This window comes from Ceratotherium simum, chromosome 3, assembly GCF_057802395.1.
Source record: "Ceratotherium simum simum isolate JZ-2026a chromosome 3, ASM5780239v1, whole genome shotgun sequence".
Taxonomy (NCBI): Eukaryota; Metazoa; Chordata; class Mammalia; order Perissodactyla; family Rhinocerotidae; genus Ceratotherium; species Ceratotherium simum.
This window is the reverse complement of record NC_141902.1, coordinates 71,669,249-71,689,810: the sequence shown is the minus strand read 5'-3', so window position 1 is coordinate 71,689,810 and position 20,562 is coordinate 71,669,249. Positions and strand designations below refer to the sequence as shown.

General features: G+C 38.3%; 1 protein-coding gene across 3 annotated transcripts in view; it reads right to left on the bottom strand.

Annotated features, from left to right (window-relative positions):
- The window catches only part of ZFAND6 (zinc finger AN1-type containing 6), a 71,804-nt gene extending 55,513 nt beyond the window's left edge, over window positions 1–16,291 (bottom strand). The window contains exon 1 of one of the 3 annotated variants that reach the window (XM_004421890.3): window positions 16,135–16,291. The gene's annotated coding sequence lies outside the window, so the exon portion shown is untranslated. Of the gene's footprint in view, window positions 1–5,663; window positions 5,684–16,134 lie in introns of those variants that run through there. The other 2 variants (XM_004421889.3, XM_004421888.3) reach the window with 2 other exon arrangements.
- Between the last annotated feature and the right edge of the window lie 4,271 nt (window positions 16,292–20,562).

Here is a 20,562-nt window from a genome sequence, read left to right as displayed (position 1 = left end):
CAAGTTGCTTTCAAAGCTATAGATGAAAAGCCTTTTTTTTTTTGGTCCAATGGAGGTCCTTTTGCCTTAAAATATGTTGGAAAGGGATAGCGGAGAGGGATAAAAGAGAAAAGAAATGAAACATTTGAAATGAAAATGATTCCAAATTAACAGTTTCTCAGTTTCCCTCAATCTTCTTTCTACCTGAGATTAGCTGCAGTAGTATTGAACTTTTTTGATGATATAATATTTGATGCACAAGAATATATGTAGCCTATTTCTCTACCTGTAAGTTACTCAGTAGCTTATTTGACTTGTGTCCACAGGCAGATGCTTTATATACCTGGAGGCAAAAATGAACACAAGGTCCAGGTGAATAGCTACTTAAGGAGGTCATTAGCATTTCAAATAGTTCAGATAAAGTGTTTTCACACTTTGCCTAATCTTCCTCTTACACAGCTTGGTCCAAGCTGTTATTAAATGTGAGGAATTCAGCAGCTCTGAATTCAAAACTAACCACATACGTAAAACTACTTGTATTTTTCCTATGCCTCATTCTTTTATTTTCTTAGATTCTGGGGATGCTAAACATCTTATATCATTTTGCAGTGTTTCAAAAAATTGTCAGAAATGCTTTTTTGAAAATGCTGTTTTCCTTAAAGCACTTTTAGACTTAGGCAACAAGTTTTGAGTATGTCTTGGAAAGAGGAAATGTAAATAGAGGATGAAATGGAGTATGGGAAAAAAAGGATGGAGTTAAGTAAGCAGGGGCCAGCTTAGGAAGGCACATAGTCAGTAGTTAAGAGAAAGGACTTTGGTCTGGCAAACTTCAAAGCCTGCTAATCACTTACCAGCTAAGGCAACCTTGGACAAATTAGTTAGCCTTTCTAAATTGTCTCAGTTGTTAAATGAAGGTTAAAAATACTTACTTCTTAAGGTTGTTTGGGGTCTACCTCAGACAATGTTACAGCACAGAATTAGCTGGTATTATTATTCACCCTAAGTAGTTAAGACAGTTCAAAGGGCAACAAGGAATCACTAAAGAATTTTAAGTGGAGAAAGACAGACCTGACTGCACAGTGAAGAAAGTATCACAGAAAGCCAAAACTGGGAGTGAAGATGGTTGAGAGGTTGTTTTAGTAATCTAAATGAGAAACCACGGTGTGGCCTGTGTTAAGATGGTGAGGGAAAAAAAGTGGACGGACTCTAGAGATACTAGAGATTTAAAATTGACAGGAAGTTGTGGCTAACTGGGGGTGAAGGAGAAGGAAGAATGAGAATGACACCCAGGCTCTGGCTAGGATTGTAGTACCAGCCATTACTGGGACAGGAGGGAAAAAAGGATTTGAGGGATACTGTTGAGAGGATAAAATAAGCAGTTAAGTTTAGCTTTGTTGAGTTTAACAGAGGTATGGAAGAAACATTTGTGAGTTGGATGAATATGGGTCTCAAGTGCAAACAAAAGATCTGGATTTAAGATACGGATCTTGGAAACACTAATATATATCCGATGTTAACTGAAGATATGGGATTGCAGACTACCCAAGAAGTATAGAGTGAGAAGAGTGTTAAGGTCAGAATCCTACGCAACTCCAATACTTAATGGTTGTAAAAAGAAAACATATGCAAAGGACAGAGATCACAAACAGGAAGAAGCCCAGGCAGGATCATTCAACTCATGAGAAGAGTTTCAAGAAGGAAAAAGTACTCAATAGTGCTAAATTTTGCTGAGAAATCAAGTAAGTCCTCACAGAAATCCATGAGGGGGAGGAAGGGGGCGGGGGAAGTACCCAGGGTGCTCATATTGGGGAGAAAAAAAAAGATACAAAGAGAGAGAGATGGACCTGCTTCCTTCTACCAAAACATCACTAACCACAAAAATGTTAAGTTCATTTTTCTAATGACATCCAAAAGCAGAAAATCAGATTTAGTCGAACAGGTTCATAGACACATCAGTTAATAAATAAGCACTTCCTAAGTTATCAAGAAAAAAATTACCTCCTAAAACATTTACCTCCTTTTATAAAAATGCCATAGAGGAAAAACACTGCAAAACTGTAAAGTCCCTCTATTATACAGAATAAAAAGACCTTCTAAACACTAAGCCACTGGGGTTCTATGTTCTTTCAAGTTTTACCAACTTACTGCCCATTAAAATTTTTCCTTATGTTAGTAGGACCAAAAAAAAAATCACTGCATTCCCTTTGAATGGATACTAACAGTAGAGATTTTGAATGCATTTAATATCCCCTCTAGACCACTTTTTTTTCCAAAATAAAATAGAGCTATCACTATTCTTATCTTGTCACAGTACTAGGTCATTTACAGAGTTTTCTTCTCCCTCTAGAAAACTGGTTTCTACCCTCCAAGTGCAACCAATGTACTAAAAGGATACTCCCTAGTTCTGTCAACCAGAGACCGGTAAGTAGTGACACGATTCAAGATTATTGTTTCTCAAAGTTCTAGTGTTCCCAGAGTACTAGAAGAGTACGTAAACCTTTACCTTGGGTACCCATTAAAATGTAGTCTACAGCCAAACTTGCAATGATTTTCACTAAAATTGTTATATTTAAAATTATCTTCATCTCTACCTGGTAGCAATAAGATTAATCTGTTAAGAAAAAAATTAAATACGTCTTCTCAAATTCAGAACAAAGGAAATATTCATGATATAAATATTTAAACACCAACACAAATTTTAAATAATCAAGTGAAACTCAAAACAACTGTTCTATTCATGAATAAAGTATTTATCTGCATAAATTCTGACACATCTAGCAAATTTAAATGCAATGGAAAATTATTATTAAAGAATTATTTCACTAATTAAAAGTGATGAGGAGTTCTGTGGCCGACCCGGTGGTGTAGTGGTTAAGTTTGCATGCTCCACCTCAGCGGCCCAGGGTTCGTGGGTTCAGATCCCGGGTGCGGACATAAAACACCGCTCATCAAGCCATACTGGTGGCGTCACATATACAGAAAAAAAAAAAAAAATAGGGGAAGACTGGCACAGATTTTAGCTCATGGCCACTCTTCCTCACCAAAAAAAAAAAAAAGGGATGAGTTCTAAGTTTTTCTCTTCTATTCTAAATGTTAAGAATACCCAAGTATCTGGAAAAATCAAACTCTTTAGCTATGACAAACAAAATAAACAGACATCAAAAAAATTTTTCCCTGAAACAAACACAATGATCAACATACCCACATTAGCTCTGAAAGTTAGATACTAAGTTATCAGTAAATTTAAATAAAAATTTACAGAAAATAAGTTCAGTTATTTAAATTGCAAAATGAACTAGACTATTTAATTCAAGATTATACATGCTCAACTAACGACTGCATCAATGCGTTACAGCTTACCCATGACTTATTGTCTCCCATTTAAATTTAATTACTATTTTTAATTGTCTTGAATTTTGCTTTAAAACAACTTTTTAAGTTTATTCTGGATCATTAGTTACCAAGTTCATAACCTGAACAGTTATAGCCTATTCCATTTAACAGACTAGCTGCTAAGAGTATACAGAATCAGCAGTTATTGCCAAACAGGGAATGCTCTTAGAGACAAACAGAAACAACATAGGTCTAGAACCACTACGTGTGTGTACAGTCATCTTCTGACCTTTAATTGATGAAATTAATTAAATATGAAATACTGCAAGGGTGCTGATATACCATTTTAAAACCTACATCTATATATACTAATTTTGTTTTTATATTGTATAAAAAAAAATTAGAAATGCATAAATAGTGACAAAGGCTATTCATACTGGTTCAGAGACAGGTAAAATACTGTTAACTGGCACTACTCCAGCCCTCTAAAAATGTTTCTGATATATTTTCTTGAAAGAAAATATTTCTACTGGCATGTGCTTACCAAAAGCAGCATGTACCGAGGAAAGCTGGCCTGAACAACAATGCCAGTGTAAAATATTAAGCCCTGTACTTAATGATAACAATACATATAATAAGTAAAATACACAACAAAGATATAATTGCTCACTTAAGTGGGTAAAAATTTTCCCAATTTCCTTCAGCCTTTTTTAATGTTCAGAAAATGGATTTAGATCCATCTACATCTTGGAAAATGGAATTTAAAATAGGCTATTAGTTTAGGCAAAAAGTAAATCAACAAGTCAGAGAGCTTCAGAGGCACACTTTAATAGAACATTTCAGGGGCTACCCATTAGAGAAATTTTGAAGCACATCCTGCTGGTGGCAATATAAATTGGTATAACCTTTCTGAAAAGCAATTTGGCCACTGAAGTGTTCATATCCTTTGACTGAGGTAAGCCCACTCCAGGGGATTTTTCCAAAAGAAATAAATCTTTAAAAAAAAAAAAAGAGGAAAATATTTTAAAATTTACACACAGAGGTCTGTTCAATGCAATACCATTTAAAATGATGAAAAATTAGAAATAATTTAAATATAAAACAGGCAAAAGACTAGGTAAATTAAAGTCGCACTAACCTAAGACAATTATATAGCAATTGAAATTAAATTAATTTTAACAACTGATGAAATAGTTTAGTGAAAAAATAAAACTGCATTTATCTACTATTATGGGAAAAATACAAGAATATGATAAGGTATAGAAAGGAAAAGGAAAAAAAATAAGACCACAACACAATGAATTTCTCGTGGGATTATGGGTGACTTTTCTTGATTTTCCTCTTATTATTATTATAGCATTGTTTAAGCAATAGATAGAGCAGAATAGCATTAATTTAAAAACCTTTGCATGATGTGGAAGAAGTAGCAGAGCAAATACAAGTATACTTGCTGAAACGCTTAGCAGGCATTTGGGTTGATTATTCAAAGGAACTTTTTTACCTTAACTTCTATGAGATAGAAAAGCAACAATATAAAGAGAACAGCCTCTGAAGAAAACTTCTGGTACTGAAACATACTACAATTATTTCATAAGTAAGAAATGTCAATAGATTCATAGATACTTTTTTTTTAAAAGTTTCGGTAACCTACTTATAGCTCTTAAAAACATAAATCCATTCATTTCTTGTTTCAAAAGAGTGTTAATTACTTGTCTCCACCTTTGAAAGAAAAGAAGTTTGAATGAAGAAGAAAGCAGTTTTACCTTGTTCTCTATATAATGAATCAATGATGTTTTAAAAAACAAAGCTAAAATTATGAGCATAATAAAAATGCCAACATATTGCTAAATTTAAAATATACTGAAGTGAAAAAGAGGGGTATGCTGGGGGTAAAAAAGAAAATTAAACAGCTGGCATTTTGAGTCTTTAACAAGGACAAATTTAAGCTCACTACATTTATCTGTCTTTTAGCAACTTAATAACATCTTAAGTTTAAGGAAAATGACATATTAAATAGATCTTCTCAAGATGTCATTTACAAAAACTGACAAATGACTGCTCAGATGTCCAACCCAAGAGAAAAGCCTGTTACTGGAGATGATTTTGATTCAAACATGTTTTAATGACACTCAAATTCTGAACCAAAAATAATGATAAAAGAAAGTCAAGTTTGATTCTCTGAACACCTATTTCCTGTCCAAACAGCCCTTTTGTTCTGCTTCCCTGCTTAATTTTAATGCTCAGTTTGCATCAGAAAACAGCAACAATGACAAAATCTAGCACACACAGAAGCACAAAGGAGCAAAAGTGTAAAATAAAGGATCATTAAAAGATTAGAACAAAAATCCTACCAACAAAACCTCCACAATTTTCTGTTTGCTTCACCTCAGATTAACTTCACTTGAAGCTGTACTCCAAAGCAACCAAACCTGAATACCAAGCTCCTCCTCCTCCAATTCTAGTGGCTGAAGAGTAAAATCTCCTCCCTGTTAGTGCCACTGATAATTGTGATTGGATACAGCTAATATCCATTATTTTAAAGAACTTTTCCTTGCTAGCAGGTTAGGTTAAACACACTAAAACCCCCTGGATAAGCTGGTTTCTTAAAGAAACAGTAGGTAATGTGTCAGTTTTCCCATCATAGGCTATTTGCTTACTCTTTTGTCTAGGTAAAAAATAAACTAAGTAACACCAAGGAAAATCTCACAGAAGCTTTAATTTGCAGTTCAGTGACCAACTGTTTAAAATACAATGCCTTTAACCTAAGTCATTTGCTATTTTTACAGAGCCCTGAAGGTGAAGTTATGCTTTATAAAGACAGACTCCTTTTTCAATAGAGTTCACATTTTGCCTGAAAATTTTAAAACGGCAACAGAAAATACACTGCAAAATTTTGCTAAGAGGAACAAAGCAATATTTTGTCTTAAGACTTAAGAAAATAAATAGCACTAAGATACTGAATGCAGAAGATTCATTTCTAAGCTATCAAATATTCACTGATAACCTGTTCTCAGTATCACAAGAACAGAGTAAAATTTTCAGTGACATCAGAGATTGATGTTTCTACTTAAAACTGAAGAAAAAACAAGGCAGAAATATTATTTCTATACCACCACATTTACAGGTCTGACATTGTGGTATTTTGACAAGGTTAATGCTTATCTACTGCAAATGGTTATCTATAATAGGAAAAGGCAACTGGTTCTAATGACATTTTCAGGTATAAAGTTTAGGATGGATTAAGTTTCTTTTTTTTCCCAAATGACTGTTGTTTTTTAAAAGAAGAGTAGACACTATTTTGCACTCTACTTCACAGTATTACTTTAAGGTGGCATGGGCACCCTAAGATGCAGGTGAAGGGTATACTCCTCTTAAAATACTAAATTACATTAAATGCTACTTTTACTACAGAGATTCTAAAGAAATACTACACAAGCACTCATATTTTTAAACCAATTTTATACATTACTAAGTTTGCTATATTTTACTATATGTTTAATTAGAACTGCTTATGTTTTAGTAGCTTGGCCCATCAAATATTACTCTGACATTAATCATCTGACTGAATAGCATTTAACTCAGTAATTTTCACCTCTACCAAAAATTTTGACTAATCCATAAAAATAAATTAAAAATTAAAGAAAATCAGAGTGGCTTCTTCTCACAATATATTTTCAATAAGTTTATATAAAGAGTTTTAAATTTAAATTTACAGTTTTCAAAGTTCAAAATCTTGCAAGCATTTTTCCTCAAAGAAAATTCATGTATTAGAACAACACAAAGCCAAAAACTTGTTTTGGATACAAAGAGAAGTCTTTGTAAGAAACTGAAAATTCACATAATTGCAACTAGACATGAATATGGAGTAATACCCTGCAGAAGCCCAAACAGCTGCATAATCTATTATGCCTTTTAAGTGGACAAACTGAAAGAGCCAATTCACAGAGGTCTAGTCCCAAGATCCTTTGCAAGGACTCACTGCTTTGAATGCCCAGTACTTCATGAGTCAAGTTCAGGTTTTCTCCCACTATGTAGACACTCTTACAAAAGAACACTGGAAGCAAAAGAGGCACAGGAGCAAACAAGAGAAAGAATATATAACTTGAGTTACAGCATAAAACTTGAGAAAACAGGTTTTAGATGGCCAAAATTTTATAGGGTTATGGAAAAAGAAATCGCAAACATTTTTAAGCTTTTTTTTTTTTTGGTGAGGAAGGTTTGTCCCTAAGCTAACATCTGTGCCAATCTTCCTCTATTTTGTGGACTTCCTCTATTTTGGGGGACTCCAACACAGCATGGCCTGATGAGCTGTGTGTAGGTCCGCGCCCAGGATCTGAACCGGCGAACCCCAGGCTGCTGAAGCAGAGAGCACGAACTTTTACCCACTAGGCCACTGGGCTGGCCCCAAAGATTTTAATCTTACAATGTGGCAAGCATAAAATTAGTAGTCGTGGGAACCAAATAAACCTTTGTTCTGACATGAATTTTTCACTTCAAAGTTAATTATTTGTATAAAACAGACACATATTACATACACTAATATAACACCAACACCACTCTCAATCTATAACTAAAAGAACAGAGACATGGACTTGGCTATTCCAGATTGTTCCAAGATCTCCAGAACCTACCTGAAAGAACTTCAAGGTTATAAATATCATTTTGGGTGGCTCACAGGTTAAAATTAAGCGTATTTTATTTCACTTCTAAATCAGTAGCAAAAGAAAACAAAAATGAATAAAAGGAAAGCAATACCACAACCAAGATTATCTGCAAACAATATTGCTTCACAGGAACAAGAAGCCTGCAAAGGCTCCAAGGCTCCCTGATTGCATGTGACAATACCACTTTTTGAACATCAAGTATTCAAAGGATATCTTGTACAGCTCAGAGAGAGAGCTCAGAGGTTTTCCCAAACCTATAAACTAAAAACAATTTAGAAGAGAATAAACCACTGAACAACGTGGTCTCCAGTTTTGATTAAAAAGACCTTATATATGGGCCGGCCCCGTGGCTTAGTGGTTAAGTGCACGCACTCCGCTACTGGCGGCCCAGGTTCGGATCCCGGGCCCACACTGATGCACCGCTTCTCTGGCCATGCTGAGGCCGCGTCCCACATACAGCAACTAGAAGGATGTGCAACTGTGACATACAACTATCTACTGGGGCTTTGGGGAAAAAAAAAAGGAGGAGGATTGGCAATAGATGTTAGCTCAGAGCCGGTCTTCCTCAGCAAAAAAAGAGGAGGATTAGCATGGATGTTAGCTCAGGGCTGATCTTCTTCACAAAAAAAAAAAAAAAAGAACTTATATAAAGAATCAATACTTAGATTATTAGAAATAACTTTTGGTACGGACAGACCAGGGTGAAAACTTCCTGAGAATTTTAAAGGACTGAGAATAGCTCAAACCAGTCTTCCTACAACAGAAATTAATCCTTGGCATTAGCCCTGGGCACTATAGTTGGTTTATGCAGTAGCTGATGAAAGAATCACCCTGACACTAGCAAAACATGACCCGGGTCACTAAGGATAAAGTTGGAAAACCACCATCCGATGAGGAAAAAAATATTTCCCTGACTAATTCACATTGCCTACAAAAGTAAGTTATGTATTTAAGTTTGCAACTCCTAATGTGTATCTTCTAAATCATTAAGAGAAAAAAACACGAGGTGGGGGGGGCGGAGAGTAGTAATGGCCCATTCCGCAAAATACTGAACACACTAAACACAAAGGAAACATTTAAGGAAACAAACAGATAAGAAAGGATAAACCAAGCCAATAGAAGAGATACCTTTCTATAAGACAGTAAATTGCTTTGTTTTAAGTCTAAAGGGATATACAAGGTCTAATAAATGTAAATTAAAAAGGAACAGGGATCACAATATCAAGACCAAAGTATAAGTAAAGGAAAAAGCATTCATAATCCTCAACTATTAAGATTTAATAGTTATAAATTTTCACGTGCCAAAACATACCATAGATCATCTAAGTAAACTGCTAGACAGAAAAATGACAGAAAGCAGACTGGTAAACTTTAAGTTCCCTCTCTCCTTAGCAGACTAAGCTAGAAAAAAATAAAAGAAAGATAAAAACATGAATGATCCATGCTAATTATTTAATAAGATAGTTATCAAAAGAAAAGCTTCTTTGCTCAACAGTCATAAAAAATTTTTACAAATTATCGTGACGAAGAAAACTAACAATTTTGAAAAGCAAAAGTTGAATAGGTAACATTTTGTGACGATTATACAATAACTTTCAAAGTGAACAGAAAAGTTTATTCATTCACCAAACCTTATGAACAAGGCTAGCTGCTGTGGATGCCATGGTGAACTGTCCCTACCACTGTCGAAAATTATGGTCTAGAGTCAGATCAGTGCTGTCTGAAAGAAATATAATGGGAGTCACATAAAATTTTCAATTTTCTAGTAGCCACATTAAAATAAACAGTTAAATTTATTGTAATAATATATTTAACACAAAACACGTAAAGCAGCATTACTTCAATATGTAACCAATATTGGTTATTTTCATCTGTTTGTTCCAGAAATCAAGTTCACATTTCATACTTATAGCACATCTCAATTCAAACTTGCCATATTTCAACAGTCAGAGGTGGCTACTTAAATTTAAACAAAATACCATAGCTATTAGCCACATGATTATTTATAAATTAAGATAAATTTCTACCATTGCAAAAGACTCTATATCTCTGCTGCCCAATACAATAGCCACTAGCCACATGTGGCTACTGAGCACCTGAAATGTGACTAGTAAGACTGAGGAACTGAATTTTTAATATTATTTAATTTTTATTAATTTAAATAGCCACAAGTGGTTGGTACCTACCAAGTTGGGCAGCACAGCTCTAGAGGAAGAAATAGACACTAAAACAAATCACACTTAATGAACTGCAGTTGTTACATGCGTTTACAAATATGAAATGAGTAAATATAGCCAACAGCAGGACTTAACTTTTGTCAGCATGAAGGAAGCATTCTTCAAGGAAATCACAATTAAGCAAAAGGGGACAGCATACGCAAAGCTCTTGAGTGGGAAAAACTGAAAACACACTAGAAATAATGAAGTCAAGTACCAAGGAGCAAAATAATCTAAGTTATTCGTAGGAGACTGATTTGGATCACAGAATCTAAACAGGATAGCAAGGCAGAAGAGAAGTGGAAGCAGCTGCACCACTTGGAAATAATAAAAAATCTCCCAAATATGTCTTGCAATAAAGCTCGTCTCACCCTCCTCACTCAGTAAACTCCAGTCATTCCAATCTCCTGTCAAACCCTACATCAAGCCAAGTACTTTGCGTCCCCTTTGTGCTAGCAGTTCCCTTCAATTGGGAAACTTCCCCCAGCTCTTTCTTGATCTTAGAACTCAGAATCACGGTTCCAATTTTCTACACAGGACAAGTTTTGGGGCAGTAATCCGCTTGGAAGACGGGGGAGGGGCTTGAAATTCTTTCCAAGACAATTTTTACAAAAAATTTTACAAAAGAAATTCAGTGTCATTATTTTTTAAAATGTTCTGACAGATTGGAGAAGCTAAAGAAACTCCCCAAACACAACTCAGTGCCACCACTAAGCTTAAATGTCACATCCTCAGAACATCCAATTAGCTTCCAATCTCTATTAGCATATCATATTTCTTTCCTTCCTAGCACTTGTCAAAACCCTGAAACTTCTTTATTCATTGGTTTGTTAATAGCCTAGCTTTCCCAACAGACTGTAAACTCCATGAAGGCAAACACCTTCGTTGTTCATCACTGTATCCTCAATTTAGGACTATTGTCCGCTAGCATGGAGCAATGGTGGAAAGAACGAAAACTGCAACTGCAGGGATTTTTAAAATACACATAAATAACAAAAATATTACATGTTAAAATTTAAAGAACACAGATAAAACTGTACTCAAAGGAAAATTTAATAGCATTAAAATTTTTTTCATTATACACAAAATATTAAGTGTAGAAATAATACAATCTTTTTTAATTTAAAAATTCAAAACCAAAAACAACCTGAAGACTCTAAGGAATCAATTAAAAAACTCAAGGAGTAACAAAGCAACAACCAAAAACTGGGAGGAAAAATAGGGAGAGGGAGAATTACAATAACAAAATGAAAACACATTATTAGTCCCAGTTACTAAAACAATGTGCACTGGTATCAAATCAATGGTACTGAATAAAAGCTAAAAAGAACCAAGTACTCATGCATTTAGCATATGATAAAGGTAGTTTTATTTCAAGGCAACAAAAAAATTTTTTTTTAATAGGGCTGAAATAACTGATTAAATATTAAGGAAAAATAAAGGAAGTTATTCCACTTCACATATTTGTCAAAATAAACCTCAGATGAACAGGAAGAGACAGACGTGAAAAATGAAACCATAAAAGAACTAGAAGAAAACAGTTCTCTGGGTCTGAAAATTCACTCAACATGAAAGTAAAGTAGAAGCCATAAAAAGAAAGTATTAGCCTAAATTTCTTGAAAGGTTAAAACTCCTTCTTGTTTAAAAAAAAATACTGTTAAGCAAATAAAAGGCAAATGGAGAGCAAGAGAAAATACTTGCAGTGTGTGGCAAAGGGTTGCTATCCTAAATATACAAAAGGCTAAAAAGGGTATCACAAATATAAAACACACTCAAAATGAGTAACAGACAAACTAAATGACATCCAATACCCATATCTCTGTTCATCATCATAATTAATTAATCTAAGAAATATATAATAAATCTTATGAAAAGGGAAGGAAGGCAGGAAAGAAAATAGTGTTGGTAAAGATATGGAGGAAATGTGTATTCTCTCATATTTTTAGTCAAACTTTATACTGGTTTGGTCAACTTTATACTATAATGTTAGTCAAACTTTTAAGACAAGATTTGGCATTATTTATAAAAAGACAAAAAAATGTTCATATGCTTTGACTCAGCAGTTGTAAGACAGATTGAATCCTAAAGAAATGAGAAATACCTAGAAAGATTTAGCTCTTAAGATGATCTTCAGAACACTCTAACAGTGAAAAAAGAATAAAGCAATACAAGTTACACACAATTGGTGACTGATTAAATTACAGTACTTTCATAAGATGAAATGGTATGTGCCCTTTAAAAATCACATTTTTAATATACGGGGATCTAATGGTAAACATGAGGAAATCCCTGCCCTCAAGTAGTTTACATTCAAGAATGGGATAGAGAAAATAACCAAATTAGTCATGAGATGATAGGTTCTATAAAGAAATGAAGCAAGGTAACATGGTAGTCAGGGAAGGTAGCCTGCAAAGCTATCTCTAAAGGAGCGACATTTGAGCAGAAATATGATTGAGCGTTCCAGGCAGAAGGAACAACAATTTTAAGAGAATAAGCTTGGCAAGCTCAAGAACCCCAAAAAGGCCAGTATAGCTGGAGGTGCATGAGTCAGGGAGAAAGTGGTAGGAGATTCATCTATGAAGCTGGCAGAGCCAGATAGTCTAGACCAGTACCACCCAATTGGTAGCCACAAGTCACGTGTGGCTACTGAGCACTTGCAACAAGGCTAGTCTGCGATATATTTTAAGTGGAAAATACCCATCGGATCATGAAAAAAGCAAAGTAAAATATCCCACTAATAATTTCTTACACTGATTACTTGTTGAAATCATAATATTTTGGGTTAAATAAAATATATTTCACCTGTTTTTTTTTTTTTTTTTTGTAACTGTGGCTATCAAAAAATTTTACATTACTTATGGGGTCCCATTATATTTCCATTGGACATTGCTGGTCTAGGGTATAAGCACCATAGTAAAAGGACTGAATTTTATTTTGTGTATTGAAAAGTCATTAGAGGGTTTTGAGCCTGGGAGGAGGTAATCTAATTTACACACTTAAATGATTGTTCTCCACAGGAGCAATGAGTAGAACATAAGGGAGGGAAAGCTGATGCAAGGATACCAGTTAGGTGACTACTATTACCATCTTATGTACAATAAAGGTGTTGAGATGGATCATATTTGGAATAAGTTTTGAAGGGAGAGGCTGCCTAATATTGCTCAGAATTCAACTTTTAATTGTTTAGGATATGAAGAATACACACACAGACTGGGGGTAAAATGTTAACAATGGTTATTTATTCTTTGTAACTTTCTATTTCTTTTGAAAGTTTGGGGAAAAAACCCCAAAACACATTGCCCTTATAATCAAACACAAAAATGAGGTTTTTCTAAGCAAGATAAAACAGCCCTACCAAAACAAAGCATCATGGTATTTGTCTGCAAGCTACAAATACCGTAAAAAAAAAAAAAAAAAAATCAAACCATCTCTATTCCCATGACTTTAAATAAAAACAGGTTATTCAAAGCTATACATAAACTCATATTACTTACACACACACACACACCATTTTCAGGAAATTAATACTGCTCCCTAATTTGTCACTACATTGCTGTTAGCATGATAAATAAGACAGACAGCTCTAGAAGCACACCTTGGGGCATTCCCAAATCTGAGACAAAGGAAGCAAAAAGTACTTAAATGTGTGGTTAACATATCCTGATAAATAAGCACCACACATCCTTCTGCAGAAATGTTCCAAAGGACACACTCAATGTTAATTCCACGGAATAACACCTTGGTCCTAATCCGTTTCCTTCAAGTGTCTGCCATTTGATAGGTGCTTCCCTTAACCACAGTCTGCAAGACTGGAAGGATAAACTTAGGCCATGTTTCTTTTACATGACTATGTTAAGGCACATGAGAAGTTTTAAGTAACTTGCCAAAGATTACACAAAAGGGGGAGAGATGGACACAGAAAGAGTGATTTATTTTACATACAATCAAGTGTTTTTTCTACTATATTTACTTTTGCATTGAAAAAGGGGAGATAGCAAATACTGTCAGACTTCTTCCAACGTGATTTCAAAGGAAAAGATTCACTATATACAGATTAACAGGAATCTTGGTTTCTGACACAAATATTCAAAAACTATGAACCAATCACTCCGGCTATGAATCTTCCATTACGACACAAAGAGAATCCTAAAGTTTTTCATTCATCTTGTTGCTAGTATTTCAATCTATTTTACTCCTGACTACCTAAAACTTTCTAACGCAATCCACGTTGTTGTTTACTGCAGAGAAACTCTAGCATTGGTGCACCAGGAAACAAGTGTTCATAGAGCACAGCTGCTGATAGCAAAGCAAAAGAAAAAACATCATCTAAATGCCCACGGGTTATAGAAGGTTAACACAATATTATACAGCAATGAAATGAATGAACTACGGTCACATACTATTCTCATAAAGCGCCAAAGAAAAGCAAACTAAACAACACATTGTTTGAACATACCATTATATGTGACGAAACTATTTCAAAAGGCCAGGGAATGCTAAACACAAAATCCACTGGACTGGACGATCCCCTCGGTGAGGAGAGGCGGGGTACAGGACGGATAAGAAACTCACAAGCAGATGCAGGTTTTGGTCATGTTCCAGTTCTTGTGTGAGGGGGAGGAGACATGGATTTTTACTACGTTTTCTCTCTTTATACCGTACTGTGTTATGTATCCTTTTGTGGTATTGAATACATTTTTTGAATACTTTTTTTGCTTCTTAAAAAACGGTTTTATTGAGGTATAACTAACATACAACAAACTGCACACACTTAAAGTGTAAAGTGTGATCAGTTTTGACACACATACAGCGAATTATCCCTAGAATCAGGATGATGATCCATCCACCCCTAAATTTCCCTCCTGTATCTTTGTGATTCCTGCCTCCCTTAAAGGTATTTTAAAACGTAAAAGAAAAAAAGGTAAGACAACTTGTTCGGGAAATTTAAATGCGCATATTTTGCAGAAAGAACACTTTCCTCTGAAGCTCTGGACTAAGTAATTCGGCCAGTGTCCCAAAATTGGTAACATAATTATTACATAACTAACCTTAAAAGTTTATACTATTTTATATTAAAAAGTCAAATTCCGAGTTTGATGTGAAAGAGGAATTTAATCCTCTTGCTCTGAGCACCAAAACCATTAAAAAGTGCCCAGTTTTTACCACAACTTTAAATAAAAATGCTGTGTACGTAACACTGAGAACTTAAGCTGAACTTCACGTTAACAACTTTTTAGTCGTGAAGATAAATTATAGCGTTTTAACCGTGTGGCTTAGCACAATATTTCAAAATAAAGTGAAAATCATTTCAAACACAATATTCTTCTGTCCTTGTTGACGTAGGGAGACGCAAACTTGAAAATAAGATTTCAAAGGAGAGAGAAAACTCAGAATCCCGAGGACACCCAACAGGAGCAGTGGGAAGAGACGACTCCCGCCCCCTGTCCAGTCTGACGGGACACCTCCCCTCCTCCCCGGTTTCTGAAAACGCGGCAGGTGGAAAACCAGTCCAAGAAGGACCTGAGACTCGGGTTGGGGGGGTGGCTCTGGTGACAGGGGCGCGCCCAAGGGGGCTCGCGGCCCTCCGACCGCCATCCACCAACTGCTCAGAACGCGGCCAGCGCGGCGGCCGCGCGCCCCCGGCGAGGAGGGTCCCGACCCCGGCGCGGCATACCCGCGGGCGCCCGGCGGGCGTACGAAGGGCAGCACCGGGCACCCCTTCGCCCCTCGGCCCCCAGCAAACGCCGGGCCCGGGCCGGCGAGCGAGCGGCCGGCAGCGGGCCCACCACCTGCTGCGCCGGCCGGCCGCCCTCCGCTTCCGGCTCGCGGCGCCGGGAGGGGCCGGGGGCGGGCCGCGCCTCGCCTCGCCTCAGCCGGGTGGGGGATGGGAGGGGGGAGGGGCGGCGCCGCGCCGCCCGGGCCCCGCGGGCCGCGCTCCTCACCTGGCGGCGGCCCTCTCCGCCTGACGCGCTGCCCGCCGCCGCCGGTCGCCGCCGGTCACTGGGGACAGGTGAGGCCGCCGAAACCCTGCTTGCTCCAGCCCCGCCGCCGCCAGCCCCTCCGTCCGCTGTTTATTAAACTTTTCTGTTTGGTTGTTCGGCCTGTGACGCGACCGCGGGGGAGAGCTCGGGGATTGGCCGGCGCCCGGCGCTGACGCGGCAGCCCCCGCCCGCAGCCTAATTATTACCGGCCCAGGCGGAGCTGCGGGCCCGAGGAGGCGAGGAGGGGCGGGGCTGAGGCTCGGGGCGCACGGCGATTGGCCGGATCCCGGAGAAGGGGCGGGGCGGAGCGAAGGGAGACGCTCCCCCGCCCTCTCTGCCTCCACTTGTCTCTTACCTCGCCCGCCCCTGAGGCCTTTCTGCCGCGGTCTCTTTCCCTCCCAAGGTTGCGGGAGGGCGTTTGGAGGGGTCTCCCGGAGATTCAAAGGGTGTGGGATGTAGGTTCCGCTCCCTCTGCTACTTCTCAGGGCGTTCCGTATTCCGGTCCCGGCTCGAGGCGCCAGAAAGAGTTGCGCTCCACCTGCCAGTTGTGCAAGAAGGAATTCTGAGATCTCTCCACAGGCAACCCGGTGCCACCCCTATCTTTGCAAGCGCAAAGTCCGAGCTCTGGGTGGGTACTGGCTCGAAGGCAGTACTCTGCCCTGTCCTGAGCCTGGTCTTGGAAAGAAGCAAGACTAGAAGCGCGCGTGCACACATGTGCCACACACACATGCACGGGCACACACGTCCCCACCAGCATCCGGTTCACAACCTTCCCAAAGCGCGGGTTCAATTCTCAGCTGAGTGGTGCAGGCCCTGCGCTGCCCTGGGGCAAGGGATGAGGAGAACGGCTTCCCCGAAGTTTCTCAGCCTTCGGGTTCACGTGCAGCACAAGCAAGAAGTAGGAGATCATACATAGTTCGCCATCACTCAGACCTACCATGAGTGAGGGGTTCGGATGGGGCCGACAGGTGGGAGGCGGACTGAGTCCTGCGAATCCTATCTTTATTTTAATAGTTGATGTTTTGTTCATCCTGAATTTTTTGCATTAATTTTGATTTTTAAAAAATGTATTAAGGGCCGGCCCTGTGGCTTAGCGGTTAAGTGCGCGCGCTCTGATGCTGGTGGCCCGGGTTCGGATCCCGGGAGCGCCCCGAGGCACCACTTCTCCGTCCAACGCGAGGCCGAGTCCCACGTACAGCAACTAGAAGGATGTGAACCTATGACGTACAACTATCTACTGGGGCTTTGGGGGGAAAAACTGAATAAATAAAATCTTTAAAAAAAAAAATGTATTAAAATGTTATCTTGATTACTGAGCTTTTTGGCGCCCCTTTAAATTGCACACTTGAAGTGGGTTTTTCACTATCCACACCCTTGTCGGATCTCGCTTGGAGGAGGGAGATTTTGATGTGACTGACAATGTAAACGTTAGGTATTGTGCACTAGGCCTTTGGGACAAGAAGTGGTCAATTACAGAGAAGTAGAGGCCAGAAAGAAGTCTTCAAGGAAGAGGTGGCATTGGTTTTGGACACTGAAGAGTGCGGAAGAGTGCATAAGCATGCTGGAAGCAGAAGGAAGCATTTTCCTGCTCTCCTAAAGAGGCTGGAAGATGCAATTCAGGGTTTGAAGAACAGAGTGTGAGGTGACAAACAGATGCTTCAGGGACGTGGCAAGGAATGTAATATGTCAAGTTGAGTCCAGTGTAGGCAATAGGAGAGGAGCTGGTAAACTAGAGAGTGCTTGCCCAGGGCCTAAAGGTATTCAAAATGTGTTGTTAAAAGACATTCAAATTTAATTTTAAAAACAGACATACAAACAATGGGCTAACCCAACAAAAGAGGATTTTGCCCAAGGATATCATCTGTGATCATGGAGACCAGGTTGTAATGAAGACTAGAGATAGTTTTAGAGTCAATTATTACAGGTTTTAAAAGCCAAGTTGAGTAGTTGACTCTACTTAATGGGAAATGGGAAGCCATTACAGAACTATAAGAAAGAAAGGAGATAGTGGACTATAACAATTTAGTAGGTTCTCCTGGTACTAGGAATAATTTTGCAGCCTGGGATACTTTCAACTGTTCACGCACCTCTTGTCATTGGATAGAAGAACTATATGGACAGAATTTAGGATTTTGTCCAGGGTTCGAATCCTTACTCCTATAGGAGTCAAGAAAGCCTTCACCAAGGAGTAGGCGGTTATACTGGGTTTTTAAGGATGAATAGGAGTTTGGTAGGGATAAGCAGAGAGGACAAGCACAAGACTGAGGTCATGAAAAGAGCTGGTGACTGAGTGTAATGAATGTTAGGAGATGGGCAGAAGCATGGCCATGAGTTGACAGAGCTGCTCGCCTGAGTATCTTCTTCAAGTGCAGCACCCTTTCAACATTTTTAAGACACTATCTCAACATGATGTGGTTTAGACCAGTGGTTCTTAAAGTGTGATCCATGGGCGTCTGGGGGGTCCCTGAAACCCTCTGAGGGGGTCTGCAAGGTCAAAACTATTTTCATTATAATAGTCATTATTTGCCTTTTTCACTATCTTCTCATGAGTGTATAGTGGCATTTTCCATAAGCTGCATGATGTGTGACATTGTAACAGACACATGCAGAAGCAAATAGAATCAAGCTGTCTTCTGGGAAGCCAAACATTAGAAAAGAGATGTGTAAAAATGAAACACATTGCCACTCTTCTTACTGACTTACATTCTGGAAAATTTAGTTATTTTTTGTTTTTAAAATATTCTTTACGTTAACATGTAATAGGTTTATTGCTATTTTTAAATGAATTAATAAATATTTTTAAATGTCTCCTTTTTAATTTCCATACAGTAAACATTGATAGATATAACCCACATAAGCAAAAGTTCTTTGGGATCCTCAATAATTTATAAGGGGGTTCTGTGATCAAAAACGTTGAGAACCTTTTGGTTTATATGCTCATGAAAAGTCAGTAGAAGAAGCACAATTAACACAAGTCTGTGAGAAGTTTTTCTAAGGATACTTCCTCCCCCGCTAAGCAGAGCCTCAGAATCTGTTCCGGCCCTACCCCTCCCTGGCCAGTCCTCCCTTAGGTTAGAAGTTAGGGGGCCCTTGGAGACAGTATTGAAAAGGTAGGCTGGTGGGTGGATTAACATGGCCTTTACTGCTTCCCTTCATTCCAAGTCTGTGCTGAGAGATTACAGCATTGCATAGTGATTTGGAATTCAGGCATACCACTGGCACTAATTAGCTTTGTGGTCTTAAGAAAAGCATGTAAAATGGGAACAAAAACCTACCTCAATGGGTTATGAGGATTAAAAGATACTACATTTGTGCTCATCCAGGGAATGTTGCGTGCTGACTTTTTGCCAGACTGTGTTGTTAAGTGCTGGGATACAGCAGGGAGTAAGAGAGAGAAGGGTCCTCCTCTCACCGACTTGCGTACGTAACGCTTCTTATTGGCAGTGTACATAAACAATACATTTCTAGCATAGGCACATAACAGGTGCTCAATAAATGATAGTTTAATAGCATTGTTATCTCCAGCCCTTCCTCTTTTCTGTGCTTGACACCAGGATATCCAGTATCTGTGCATTAGAGGCATTCAGTATATCCAAGGCTCATTTTCTTCCCCCAAACACATTCTTGCCTCTTGTAGTCCCAGTTTTGGCTAATGGGGACACCATATTTCCAGTTATTAAAGCTAGAACCTCATCTTTTTCTTTCTTTAAAAAGAAAATTTTTTGAAGAAGATTGGCCCTGTGCTAACATCTGTTGCCAATCTTCTTCTTTTTTCTTTTATCTCCCCAAAGCCCCAGTACATAGTTGTGTTTCACAGTTGTAGAGTTGTAGCTCTTCTATATGGGACGCTGCCTCAGCATGGCTTGATGAGCGGTGGGTAGGTCTGCATCCAGCATCCGAACTGGCGAACCCTGGGCCACAGAAGCAGAAGGCGTGAACTTAACCGCTATGCCACCAGGCTAGCCCCTACATTAAATTTTTTTCAAGAGTTTTATTGAGATTTAATACACATACCATATAAGTCACCTATTTAAAGGCTATGATTCAATAGTTTTTAGTGTATTCACAGAGTTGTGCTAATATCACCACAATCAATGTTAGAACATTTTATCACCCCTAAAGAAACCCCATTCCTATTAGTAGTCACTCCTCTTTTCCCCCAGCCACCCCCTACCCAAGCCTAGGCAACCATTAATCTATTTTATGTCCCTATAGATTTGCTTATTCTGGATAGTTCATAAATATGGAATCAGACAATATGTGGTCTTTTGTGACTGGCTGCTCTCACTTAGCATAATGTTTTCCAGGTTCATCCATGTTGTATCAGCACTGCATTCCCTTTTATTGCTGAATAATATTTCATTATATGGATGTACCACATTTTATTTA